General features: G+C 39.6%; 1 protein-coding gene across 6 annotated transcripts in view; it reads right to left on the bottom strand.

Moving 5' to 3' along the window:
* The window catches only part of REXO2 (RNA exonuclease 2), a 120777-nt gene that overhangs the window by 82567 nt on the left and 24596 nt on the right, over positions 1 to 13614 (bottom strand). For 5 of the 6 annotated variants that reach the window (XR_014069569.1, XR_014069570.1, XR_014069568.1 and 2 more), the window contains one exon: positions 11261 to 13233. The exons of the other annotated variant lie outside the window; for it this stretch is intronic. The gene's annotated coding sequence lies outside the window, so the exon portion shown is untranslated. Of the gene's footprint in view, positions 1 to 11260; positions 13234 to 13614 lie in introns of those variants that run through there. 6 annotated transcript variants of the gene reach the window in all.

Here is a 13614-nt window from a genome sequence, read left to right as displayed (position 1 = left end):
GCTTTAGCATCAGTCCTTCCAGTGAGCATTCAAGGTTTATCTCCCTTAAGACTGACTGGTTTGATCTCCTTGCTGCCCAAGGGACTTTTAGGTAGGAGTCTTCTCCAGCACCACAGTTCAAAGGCATCTGCCTTCTTTACAGTCCAGCTCTCACAACCATACGTGACCGCTGGGAAGACTATAGCCTTGACTATCACCTGACCACACTCAAACCCCCAAAGAATTGCCAAGAGCTCCTGAATTCCAGACTACTGCATCCAACTGCCTTCTAAATACCTCCCTGCACCTGTCTCTGGGTCCAAATATAAACTTCTCAACACTACCCCTCAACTCCAATATGCTTTTCCTCCAATGTTCATTATCTCAAGTAATGATATGACCTTCCAGCCCATTCCTGGAATATGAAATCTGGGAGTCATCCTTGATACCTCCTTCTTCTGGAGCATCTCCTTTCACATTCAAACAATTAAAAAATCCTACTCCATCTTGCAAATTTCTCAAAACCATCCACTTCTCTATCCAAATCGCCATCATTCTTTCCTTAACTACTGCAGTAGCCACCTAACTACTCTACAACCTTTCCTGTCCCCTCCCTCCACCGATCCATTCAAATCCAATTATATCAATCTCTGCCTTTCAATTTTTCAAAGGTGATGAAGTCGAGAGAGTCTCAAAGGCATGTGTTGGGATTCGCTGCCCAAGAGTCCTATAAAAGAGCTTGTAAAACACTGGCACTTGAGTTGCATCAAACCAAAAAAAAAAAAAATCAAGATTTTGAGGGGGGGCTTCCCTGGTGGCTCAGTGGTAAAGAATCCACCTGCCAATATAGGAGATAAGGGCTCAATCCCTGGTCCAGGAAGATCCCACGTGCCACAGAGCAACTAAGCCCATGTGCTCAACTACTGAGCCCGTGCTTCCGAGAGCCTGTGCTCTGCAATAAGAGCAGCCGTCACAATGAGAAGCCTGCATACCCCAACCACAGAGTTTCCTCACCGCAACCAGAGAAAAGCCCATACAGCAACAAAGACCCAGCACAGCCAAAAATAAACAAATGAAATTTTCAAAATCTCTAGGGATAGGTCCAAGACACTGAATTCTTAATCTCGAATCCTCACTAAAGTTTACAGGCCCTGTGTAATCGGACCCCTTGAGGTCTCAGGCTAAGATACATACTTTATTCACCAGCTACCCCGTACTTCTAGAGCTGTACTCAAGGGCATCGATCCCTACGTGTTAAACTGAGGCCCTGCCAGAGAGTAAGTTCCAGGAGGGAAAGCACTGTGGTTGCTGTATTTACCATATATCCCTAGTGCCCAGGACAGTGGGGGCACAGCATCTGCTGTTTAATATTCATTGCCACTCGGAATCAAAGAGAATTTAAGGTAAAGGACTTTCTCCTTAGCATGGTTAGTTAAACATGCCTGAAAACATCTTCATTTGTTGATCTAGTGCACAGACCAAGAAAAGAAAGGGCTCAGATAACAATGATTGGAGTAATTAATTAGTGGCCTAAAGGAGAAAGTTTAATCTTCGAAATCAAAGTAATTATTTGGAGGTTGATAACAAGCTCTCCTCCTGTCTCCAATGAGATCAAATGAATAGAAAGAAGCTTTGGACTATGTTCAAAGACTTTCTGATCCTAAGTACTGTAACGGCACATAGGGAAAGACACCTCCCCCCTCCAGTTCCCTTTTAGAAAACTTGTAATCATAAATTCTTTCTCTGTCCTTTTGAGATATATGTAAATCCTTTTAAAAGCTAAATAAGCTTCTTGCCAGTTTTACAACTCTGGAATGTCTTTCTCAAGGACCTAGGAGCCACCTCTTTAAAGTGTAAACATCAAGGGAAAGAGGGGCCCCGTCTCCCAGTCTCCATGAGAGTTCAATTTAGCCCTCTGGCTCCAAATTCTAACTACCTACCTGCCAGAAAGAGAAGACAAACTTCATTATTCTTCCAGATGAAGACAATTAACAAACACAGGTGGTCACCCCCATTACCACGAGAATCTAAGATGAACGGTTGGTGATCAACAATGCTGGCACATCCTCTTACCTGAGGACTGCTTACCATTTATCTTGAGAACACGGATGTGGAGGGTTGTATCTGCCTGGCTAGATGAGAGGGTGCAACTTCCTTCGGCCTATACTTTCTCTTTAGCTGACTGCCTGTGAAGTGCATTCCATTCTGCTTAAACTCTCATTCAGTAATAAACTGGGGGTAGGAATGGAGATGCAGACATTGAGGATGGATTTGTGGACACTGTGGGGGAAGGAGAAGCTGGGATGAAAAACAGAGTAGGACCGATAAATACACACTATTATATATAAAATAGCTAGTGGGAAGCTACTTGTATAGCACAGGGAGCTCAGCTCTGTGCTTTGTGATGACCTAGAAAGGTGGGATGGGGAGTGCAGAGTGGAAGGGAGGCTCACGAGGGAGTGGATATATGTATATATATCGCTGACCAACATCAGCTTCCCTAGTGGCTCAGACGATAAAGAATCTGCCTACAATGTAGGAGACCTGGGTTCAATTCCTAGGTAAGGAAGATTCCCTAGGGAAGGAAATGACCACCCACTCCCGTATTCTTGCCTGGAAAATTCCAAGGACAGAGTCCCTTGGCAGACTATAGTCTATGGGGTTCACAAAGAGCTGAACACAACTGATCGACTAACACTTTCATGGCTGACTCGCACTGTCACACAGCAGAAACTAACACAACATTGTAAAGCAGTTAGACTTCAATTAAAAAATTAATTAAAAAACAAAATAATAAAACTTTTTCATCTTCAGCCTTTGTGAACAGTTTCCTGGTATGGCAAGAGATTTTGTTTTCAACTCTATTTTCCCAACAGTACCAACCACCAGCCAGACTGACCAAATGAAAGATGGGGAATTTGTATCTGAAAAACTGTACACCAGCAGAGAAAGCAAACTGAAGCTGCTTATGGGCCTCATCAGTTCCTGTGCATCCCGAGGGCCCTGCACAGCTGAGTTCAGGTGAGACAGCCTGCCCTTAGGAACCAGTCTTTTCCACTGCAGGTTACTTGCCCGCTATACTCCTGTTCCACTGACTTCTCCCTCCTGGTCTCAGGGGAAAAAAAAAAAAATTTTTTTTAAACTTTGGCATATAGTAACAGGCAGGGCCGGAGAAGGCAATGGCACCCCACTCCAGTACTCTTGCCTGGAAAATCCCATGGGTGGAGGAGCCTGGTAGGCTGCAGACCCATGGGGTCGCTAGGAGTCGGACATGACTGAGCGACTTCACTTTCACTTTTCCCTTTCATGCACTGGAGAAGGAAATGGCAACCCACTCCAGTATTCTTGCCTGGAGAATCCCAGAGACGGGGGAGCCTGGTGGGCTGTCGTCTATGGGGTCACACAGAGTCGGACACGACTGAAGCGACTTAGCAGCAGCAGCAGCAGCAACAGGCAGGGCGCACTCAGACCCAGATCCACAGAGGAGCAGATAAGCAGCCTGAGGGACTTAGTGAAGGAAGTGGTTGTGAAGAAAAGAATAAGATGTCCCAGAGGGACTGGTAACCACAATAACTCCACATTAAATGAACCCTCAGAACTATTTCACAACATAGAAAGAGGAAAGGCTGGAAGGTTGTAAGCTGATCCACAAATGTAGAGAAGAAGGCAAGCACTGTTCAAACAAATCTTGGAACATTATGGTGAAACTAGCAAACACTTTCTTTCATCTTTAATGTGTCTAATGTTTTAAACTACAGTGTGGTATAAACATTAGCTTCACTCATTTATTTCACTTCCCAATACACTAATAACTAACAGAGCTAGTTAAAATGTTGAATGTTTTGACACAAACTTTAAAGGTCACAGAACATCATAATTTTTCCCATTGATTTTCAAGATTTCTTTACATGGTTTTAGCGGGTATGGTATTATATTATCATGCAAACCAAAGACCTGCTATATTTGTTGTTCCTCATTAAACAAGTTTGGCTTCTCCAGTGGCTCAGATGGTAAAAGAGTCTGCCTACAATGCAGGAGACCCAGATTCAATCTCTGGATCAGGAAGATCCCCTGAGGAAAGAAATGGCAACTCACTCCATTATTCTTGCCTGGAAAAATCCCATGGAACCATGGGGTTGCAAACAGTCAACACAACTGAGTGACTAACATTTTCACTTCTACTTTTCAAACAAGTTAGTACAAGTGCCTAAAATACCATCTGTCACACAGTAAGTACTCAATAAATGCAATCTATTATTTCAAAGACATTACACTGTTTATCACTTTTAATACAAAACATTTTAATGTCTGTATTTATTGATCCTATTTCTCTCCTTACCTCTTGAAACCATTCCAACCAAGCTTTTGTCCACACCCCTCCACCAAAATTGCTGTCCTCAAAGTCACCAATCACTGCTGAATGGCTAAACCCAAGATCAATTGTAAATCTTACTTAATATACTAAACAGCAGCATTTAATTCAATTAATCACAAACTAATTTCTAAAGACCACACTCTACTGGTTTCCTCCTACCATGCAGACTGATTTCCTTTGCTAGTGTTCTCTCTCTCTCTCTCTCTCTCACACACACACACAGCCCTTTTCAAAGCCACCAGCATATTCTGTCAAACTAGTACCTTCCAGTCATTAGAATGAATTATCCTTGTTTTATAGATGAAGAAACTGAGCCACAGAAAAGTTATGTACTTCTTCAAAGCCATGCAATTAATTACTTGTAGAAATGGGATTTATACCCAAGTAGGCTTCCCTAGTGGCTCAGTTGGTAAAGAATCAATCTGCAATGCAGAAGAGCCAGGTTTGATCCCTGGGTTGGGAAGATCCCCTGAAGAAGGGAATGGCTACCCACTTCAGTGTTCTTGCCTGGAAAATCCCATGGACAGAGGAGCCTGGTGGGTGACAGTCCATGGGGTCCCAACAACACCGACACAACCTAGTGACTAAGTCACCACCGCCAGGCTAGCTTTAAAATGGGAAGTTTTCTCAACTCTAGACATCAAGATTTCCAAAAAAAACACCTGATGTCTAATTTCAAGAGTGTTTTGATAAAGACAAAAATCATCATTTTCTAACAGTTTCTTCCGACTAGACAATTCAGAAAACAAATGTACACCCAACCCAAGACATAGTTTTGTAAACCAAAACATAGTTTTATAAACCAAAACATAGTTTTATAGGCCAAAAAACAGCTTTAACAGTCTGTAATGGAATTTCCCTTTCACTTTTATAAACTTTGTGTTTGTATGTATAATTTTTAAAAATTAGAATATCTTTTGTTTTTTGAATTTGCTTTTTTAATTCAAATGTATTGAAATGTTTTACCCATCTTAATAAAGTGCCCTCAGTAAAATCAAACTTCAACTTTTTAGGAAATCTTAAGGACTAGGATTAAGAAAATTTGCCATTTTAAAACTGTGAGAACTTTTTCCTTTTCTCCAGAAATAGAGGATTACTTCACTTTTAACACACTGGTTGTTTTGACAAAAACATTTTTGGTTTGCAAAGATGGGGCAAAGAGCCTACTCTGAAAAAGGAAATGTTGAGAAAATGAAAAGCTAAAATTGCTCAGTAAGGAAGCAAGAAAATGAGATACACCTGATCTAATCTGATTTAGTCACTGACCCATTATTTCTGGGTTTCCTTGGATGAGATTAGGATTTGAATCAGTAGCCTGAGTAAAGCAAGTTGCCCTCTTCAATGTAAGTAGGCATCATCCAATCTATTGAGGACCTGAATAAAATGAAAAGGCAGAGGAAGATACAATTGGCTCTCTGCCTGATTACTGAGCTGGGGCATTGGTCTTCTCTGCACTCAGAACTTACTGGACTTACATCATCACTTCCCCTGGTTCTTGGCCTACAGATTCCAACTGGGACATATACCACTGACTTCCTAGTTCTCAAGACTTTGGGCCTGGACTGGAACTATATCACTGACTTTCCTGGGTCTCCAGCTTTCAGATCATAGGATTTTTCAGTCTCCATAACTGCTTGAGCCAGTTCCTTATATCAATCTCAATCTCTCTGAGATTAAGGGGTCATAAAAGAGTAGGACACACCTGTCTAAACAACAACAAAAATACATCTATATATATATGAACACAAATAAAAGATTTGAACAGGCATTGCATGAAACAAGGTATATCAATGATAAATTAGCATAGGAAAAGATATTCAACATCGCCAGTTACTTACATTAGAGAATACAAGATACCACTCCTAGTATGGTCTGAATGTTTGTGTTCTCTCAGTATTCAGATGTTGAAATCCTAACCCTTAGGTAATGGTATTAGATAGTAGGGACTTTTTAGGTACTCAGGTCATGAGGGTAGAGTCCTCAAGAATGGCAATAAGGCTCTGAGACCCCAGAGAACTCCCTTACCCTTTTCACCATGTGAAGTTACAGTGAAAATACAGTCATCTGTGAATCAGGAAGCAAGTCCTCACCAGAGCCCAAGACGTGATCTTAGACTTGCCAGCCTCCAGAACTGTGAGAAGTAAAATTTCTTTTGTTTATAAGCTACCCAGCCTATGGTATTTTGTTACAGCAGCCCAAACACATTGATAACTACACACCTATTAGAATGTCTGAAATTATAAAGACGCACCATAACAAATACTGGAGAGGGTGTGGAGCAACTAGAACTCTCTAACAAAGCTGGTGGGAATGTAAAATGGAAAAATAACTTTGAAAAACAGTTTGGCAGTTTTTTTTTAATATTAAACATATCCTTATCATATGTTCCAGCCATTTCATTCCTAGATATTTACCCAAAAGAGACAAAAGCATCTGTTCATACAAAGACTTGTTCATAAATGTTTATAGCATCTTTATTTGTAATAGCCCAAAACTGGAAATAACCAAATGTCCATCAAAAGGTGAATGGGATAAACAAATTGTGTATCTACATAATGGAATACCATCGATCAATAAAAAGAAATAAACGGTTGATATATGCAATGACAAGGCTGAGTCATGAAATAAACAATGAAAGAAAACATGGATATGTTTTTTTCTCCAAAAAAGTAATTACTGTATGAGTTCACTTACAAAAAAACTCCAGAATATGCAAACTAATCTATAGTAATAGAAAGTAGATCAAAAGTTGACAAAGATTGGAAAAAGGACCACCAAGTGAGTGAAAGGAACAACTATACATTATAAAGGAAGGAAAAATCTTGGAGTGATAAATGTTCATTATCTTGACTGTGGTAAAGATTTCAGAGGTACAGACATATAGCAAAACCTATAAAATTATATTTTTTAATTTATGCAGTCTACTATATGTCAGCTATACTTTAATAAGGCTGTTTACAGAAAAAAAAACTACTACTATATTTCAATTGCTTCCTACATGTTCAACAGTTCTTGCTCTATGTTTCAGGATTCTATTATTTGGCATCCAAAGTTTCATAACTAAAATATTTTCACTGGGGATTATACTTTTCCTTAAGAAAAAAATATATACACCCTCCTTATAAGTCATCTTACCTTAAATTTTATTTAGGTTAGTATTACTATAATAGCTCCTCTCTTTAACACTTGCATTTATCTCCCTTTGGCCTAGCCTCTCTATCAGGTAGATAACATTGGACAAGTTACTTTTCTGACTGAAGGGTTGCCATGAGGGTTAAATGAGTTCATATTTGTTACATTATTTAAAACAGGGTTTCTCAATCTTGGCACTATTGACATTTGGGGCCTGATAATTCTCTACTGTGAGGGCTGTCCTGTGAATTTCAGCACACTGGCAGAATCCTTAGTCTCTACCACTAGATGCTGATAGGAGACTCTTCCTAGTTGTGATAACCAAAAACATCTCAGACCTCCAAATGTCTCCTCAGGGGACAAAATCACCCCCAGCTGAGAACCACCAATTTAAAACAATACCTGGAAATAAAAAGGCTATATAATTTTCCCTGGTGAGTCAGCTGGTAAAGAACCCACCTGCCAATGCAGGAGAAGCAAGAGACAGGCGTTTGACCCCTGGGTTTGGAAGATCCCCTGGAGAAGGAAACGGCAACCAAATCCAGTATTCTTGCCTGGAAAATTCCATGAACAGAGGAGCCTGTTGGGCTACAATCCATGGGGTCACAAAGAGTTGGACACAACAGAGCATGCACACATGCACTCACTCACACACACACACACACACACACACACACACACAAGTATTTCTTCAATAACTGTTTTGTGGCTTTAGCAGTGGCCCCCCTCCTTTCCAAGGACACAGGCCACTATACTATGGAAAAGCTCAGCTGTCCATTGTCCACGTACTACTACTTGATGTGTCATGTTTATCCTGGGGCCCCTTGGTTCAACTGCTTTAGATGCTGTTAATTCATAACACAGTGTTTACTCTTTGTCCCACAGCCCTCACCTCCAGCTCTTACCCCTCTAAATAAGGGCTATCAGTGAGGTTCTTCCATAATCTTCCTTCTCATTTCATGTGATAGTAATGACTTTTTAAAAAGCAATATTGAAGGACTTCCCTGGTGGTCCAGTGGCTTAGACTCCTCACTCCAATGCAGGGGGCCCAGGTTCGATTCCTGATCAGGGAACTAGATCCCACATGCCACAACTAAATGTTCACATGCCGCAACTAAGACCGGGTGCAGTCAAATAAATAAACATTTTTTTAAAAAAGGAATTATTGCAGGCCAGTTCTAATGTTTCCTTCAACAAAGTGCCTCCCGTACTACAGTAGATGTTCTCTAGTATTGGGGCACAGGGGTGTCTATCTTCCCTACTTTCAGGGTTCTCTTGGATTTGTCCTATTTTGGGGTCATCTTAAGTCAATTTTGGGGATGTGGGTAAACCTGTGCTGAGGTTTATGTATTTCCTAGACCTCTAATCCCACATATATCTCCTTAAACACACACACACACACACTCTTTTTTGTTTTCAAAAGAGAAAAGATTTAGCTTATCAAAAATGTGGAACAGATTGAATTTTAGTAAAAAAAAAAATGCTTAGAAACTCTTGGTAGGAATTAAACATGTTTTTAAAAAATCCTGCAATACTCTTTTACCACCACAGTATAAACATACTAGCAGTTCACAGATGTATCAATAAGTTAAATTTATGGAGCTCTGACCTTTGCCAAATGTCAGCGTTATTCTTTCACTGTAGACAGAAGAGATGTTTTCCCTGGGGTTGTTTGATAAAGTCTGCACAGTATATTTATGAAGTCACTTATGATAAAGTTTTGTCAAGGAGTAAGGTCATATTTTCTTGACATGCTTAAATCTGAGGTCACTATTGTATCATAAAGAAGATTATACTTCAGTTATCTATTACATAGAAGCTGTCTGAATAGGTGTGTGATATTCAATGACTTACGGAATTGGAGAGGATCAGTGGTCACATTATTTAACCTTCAACTCAGTTCTGCAATCTGGGCTACATTATCTTTGCCAAATGATCATCTTCCTGTAATAAAAGAAGACTAAACTGCTCTACATTAAATAAAATGAAAAATCTAGGGAAATTTTTTCTTAATGAAGAGGAAGAAAGGAAAAAAGAACAAACAAATGGGTACTAAAAAGCAAATACCAAATGGGGTGGGGGGGATTCCAACAAGAGATGATATCATCCTAAATACATAAACAGGTTTTAAAAATTAATTTAAAAAATTGCTTCTACAATACAACATTACACAAACAACTCACACAGAATGACAACTGGACAATGTATGGATATAAAAAAAGTTAAAGATTAATTATAAAGACTAAAATATAAGTGAAAGATACAGAATAAAATATGTGAATGATATACACAGAATAAATATAAGTGAAAGATATATGTTTCAAATTGCAAAAAATTATTTTTGAAAGATATTATCCAGTACTACTGACCAAGGGACAAAGAAATGGGCCCTCCCATACATTGCTGGGGTTAGTCTAAATTGACACTAAACAATGCATTAAAACACAAAAAAATACATAGTCTATTACGTATATGGCTACAATACTAAGAAACCTCAGCGTAACAAAACTAGAGATTAAAATCAAGGCTCTAATGGGAAAAGGGTGGAATAGAGCGGAGAGTTTCAAAACTGCAATACTAAAATTATTTTCTCTGCATGAAATTTCAAAAGGTATTTTTATTCACCTAAGTACAATTTGTTATTTCAAGCTACAAATAAATGTATTCAATAAATGTCAAAAAGATTACCTTCATAGACTGTTTTATATAATGTAGCACTATTATAAAACAGAGAGAGAGGCTGAACAATCCCATGTGCCCAGAAACTATAGTCTACTAAATAACTTTCATTTTAAAGAGAATATCATTAGGGAATTTTAAAAAGACTTTAAGCTAGATAAAAGCACTACGTGAAAAATTTGTGAGATGCAGCTACAGCTGTATTTAGAAGGAAACATTTTGATATTAATAATAAATAATAATGTTGAAAATTTTTATATGCCATGCATTTGTTAAAGTTTTTCTATTTAACTTTCTAATTATAGTTTTATTATAATACTATAAAATATATACCAGGGAAAATAAAACATATATACTTTTCAGAGAATATTCATTTTTAGGAAGCAAACACCTGGGCATAAAACACATCTTGTGAAAGAATATTTTCCCAAAACCTTAGAAGCTTCCTGTGTGCCCGTCTTCCAATCACATCCCCTCCCCGCTCCATGAAAGGGGCCCACTGTCTTGATTCTGACTTCATAGTTGTTCCACATATGTATGTTACACTGCTTACTTTTGGCTGCTCCTTTAACTTTATCTAAATGGAATCAAACTGCATGTATTCTTTTGTGGCCTGATTATTTTGTTCATCACTCTCTTCCAGTTCATCCATGTTGCTGCAAGTAGCTGTATATGTTTTCACTGCAGTATCATCTAAACACACAATTATACATTCTACTGACAAGAAATACTTGGATCATTTTCATGAACACACTTATACTTGTCTTCTGGGGCACACGTGCAAGATTTTCTCCAGGTTAAATATCTAGAACCAGTGGATTTTAGAATTTGCACATATTTGAGTTTACTAAGTAATGCCGAATTACTCTCCAAAGTAGTTGAACCAATTTACATTCTCACCAGTAGTGCTTGAGAGTTCCTATCACACCATATTCCCTTTTGCCCCCAGTTTTATTTATTTAAAATGAATTCTGGGGATGTCCTTGGTGGTCCAGTGGTTAAGATTCCATGCCTCCTTTGCAGTGGGCATGGGTTTGATCCCTGATCTGGAAAGTTTCACATGCCCTGCATTGTGGCCAAAGAAAATACAGTAAATTGTTTTTAAAAATACATTTTTATTGGGGTAACATTGGTTTATAACATATGTTTCATGTACACATTATACTTCTATTTCTGTATATCCTATAACTGCATCATTCTTTTTATTTTATTGTGTGTTTTTTTTTTTTGTGGTGGTGCTGGATCTTCAATTGCTATGCATGCACTTTCTCTAGTTGCAAAGGGCGGGTGCTATTCTTCATTCTGGTTCGCGGGCTCTAGGCTCTTGGGCTTCAGTAGCTGCGGCACGTGGGCTCAGCAGTTGGTGACTCACGGGCTCTAGAGCACTGGCCCAGTAGTTGCAGAGCACAGGTTTAGTTGCTCCGAGGCATGTGGGGTCTTCCAGGATCAGGGATGGAACCCATGTTTCCTGCATTGCCAGGTAGATTCTCAACCACTAGACCACCAGGAAAGCAAGCCCTGCACCACATTCTTAATTCCAGGTATTATGAGACTTTATAATACTGCCAATCTCATAGGAATGTTTTTATTGTACTTTAAATTTGCTAATAATGAAGTTGAACATATTATCATGTTTACTGACATTCAGATTTCCTTTCACAAAGTACTTCTTCTCCTGTTTTTCTCAGTTTTCTACTAGGTTCTTTCACTTTTGGCTATTCGGTAGGCATTCTCTCTATGTATACTGGATATCAGTTTTTGTAGGTCAGTTCAGTCACTCAGTCGTGTCCGACTCTTTGCGACCCCATGAATCACAGCATGCCAGGCCTTCCTGTCCATCACCAACTTTCGGAGTTTACCCAAACTCATGTCCATCAAGTCGGTGATGCCATCCAGCCATCTCATCCTCTGTCGTCCCCTTCTCCTCCTGCCCCCAATGCTTCCCAGCATTAGGGTCTTTTCCAATGAGTCAGCTCTTCACATCAGGCGGCCAAAGTATTGGAGTTTCAGCTTCAACATCAGTCGTTCCAATGAACACCCAGGACTGATCTCCTTTAGGGTGGACTGGTTGGATCTCCTTGAAGTCCAAGGGACTCTCAGAGTCTTCTCCAACACCACAGTTCAAAAGCATCAATTCTTCGGCGCTCAGCTTTCTTCACAGTCCAACTCTCACATCCATACATGACCACTGGAAAAACCATAGCCTTGACTAGACGGACCTTTGTTGGCAAAGGAATGTCTCTGCTTTTTAATATGCTATCTAGATTGGTCATAACTTTCCTTTCAAGGAGTAAGCATCTTTTAATTCCATGGCTGCAGTCACCATCTGCAGTGATTTTGGAGCCCAAGAAAATAAAGTCTGACACTGTTTCCATTGTTTCCCCATCTATTTCCCATGAAGTGATGGGACCAGATGCCATGATCTTAGTTTTCTGAATGCTGAGCTTTAAGCCAACTTTTTCACTCTCCTCTCTCACTTTCATCAAGCGGCTTTTTAGTTCTTCTTCACTTTCTGCCATACAGGTGGTGTCATCTGCGTATCTGAAGTTATTGATATTTCTCCCGGCAACCTTGATTCCAGCTTGTGTTTCTTCCAGCCCAGCGTTTCTCATGATGTACTCTGCATAGAAGTTAAATAAGCACGGTGACAATATACAGCCTTGACATACTCCTTTTCCCATTTGGAACCAGTCTGTTGTTCCATGTCCAGTTCTAACTGTTGCTTCCTGACTTGCATACAGGTTTCTCAAGAGGCAGGTCAGGTGGTCTGGTATTCCCATCTCTTTCAAAAGTTTCCACAGTTTATTGTGATCCACATAGTCAAAGGCTTTGGCATAGTCAATAAAGCAGAACTAGATGTTTTTCTGGAACTCTCTTGCTTTTTTGATGATCCAGCGGATATTGGCAATTTGATCTCTGGTTCCTCTGCCTTTTCTAAAACCAGCTTGAACATTTGGAAGTTCAAGGTTCATGTATTGCTGAAGCCTGGCTTGGAGTTTTTGTCAATTATATGATTTGCAATTGTTTTCAACCAGTTTGTGACTTGTGTCTTTATGTTTTTATGGTAGCTGTTGAGAAAAGAAACTCATTTTAACAATCTTTTCTTTTACCCTATCTGTATGCATGTTTCAGCATGCAAACACACATGACTATGCTTCATTTCGCTTTTGGCATGTATGTTTGAGGGTGGTCTTAATTAGGAAATTCTTCCCTTTTTGGAAAATACAAAGATATTTTCTCTGGAATTTATTTGTGTGTGGTATAAAGTAGGAGTCCTAGTCCATTTGTTAAAATATGAGCACCTAACTATCTGGGCTTCCCAGGTGGCACTAGTGCAGGAGACGTAAGAGATACAGATTCGATGCCTGGGTCTGGAAAATCCCCTGGAGGAGGGCATGGCAACCCACTCCAGTATTCTTGCCTGGAGAATCCCATGGACAGAAGAGCCT

This window comes from Giraffa tippelskirchi, chromosome 11, assembly GCF_054371585.1.
Source record: "Giraffa tippelskirchi isolate mGirTip1 chromosome 11, T2T-mGirTip1v1.2.pri, whole genome shotgun sequence".
Classification (NCBI taxonomy): domain Eukaryota; kingdom Metazoa; phylum Chordata; class Mammalia; order Artiodactyla; family Giraffidae; genus Giraffa; species Giraffa tippelskirchi.
This window is presented reverse-complemented; position numbering and strand designations above follow the sequence as displayed.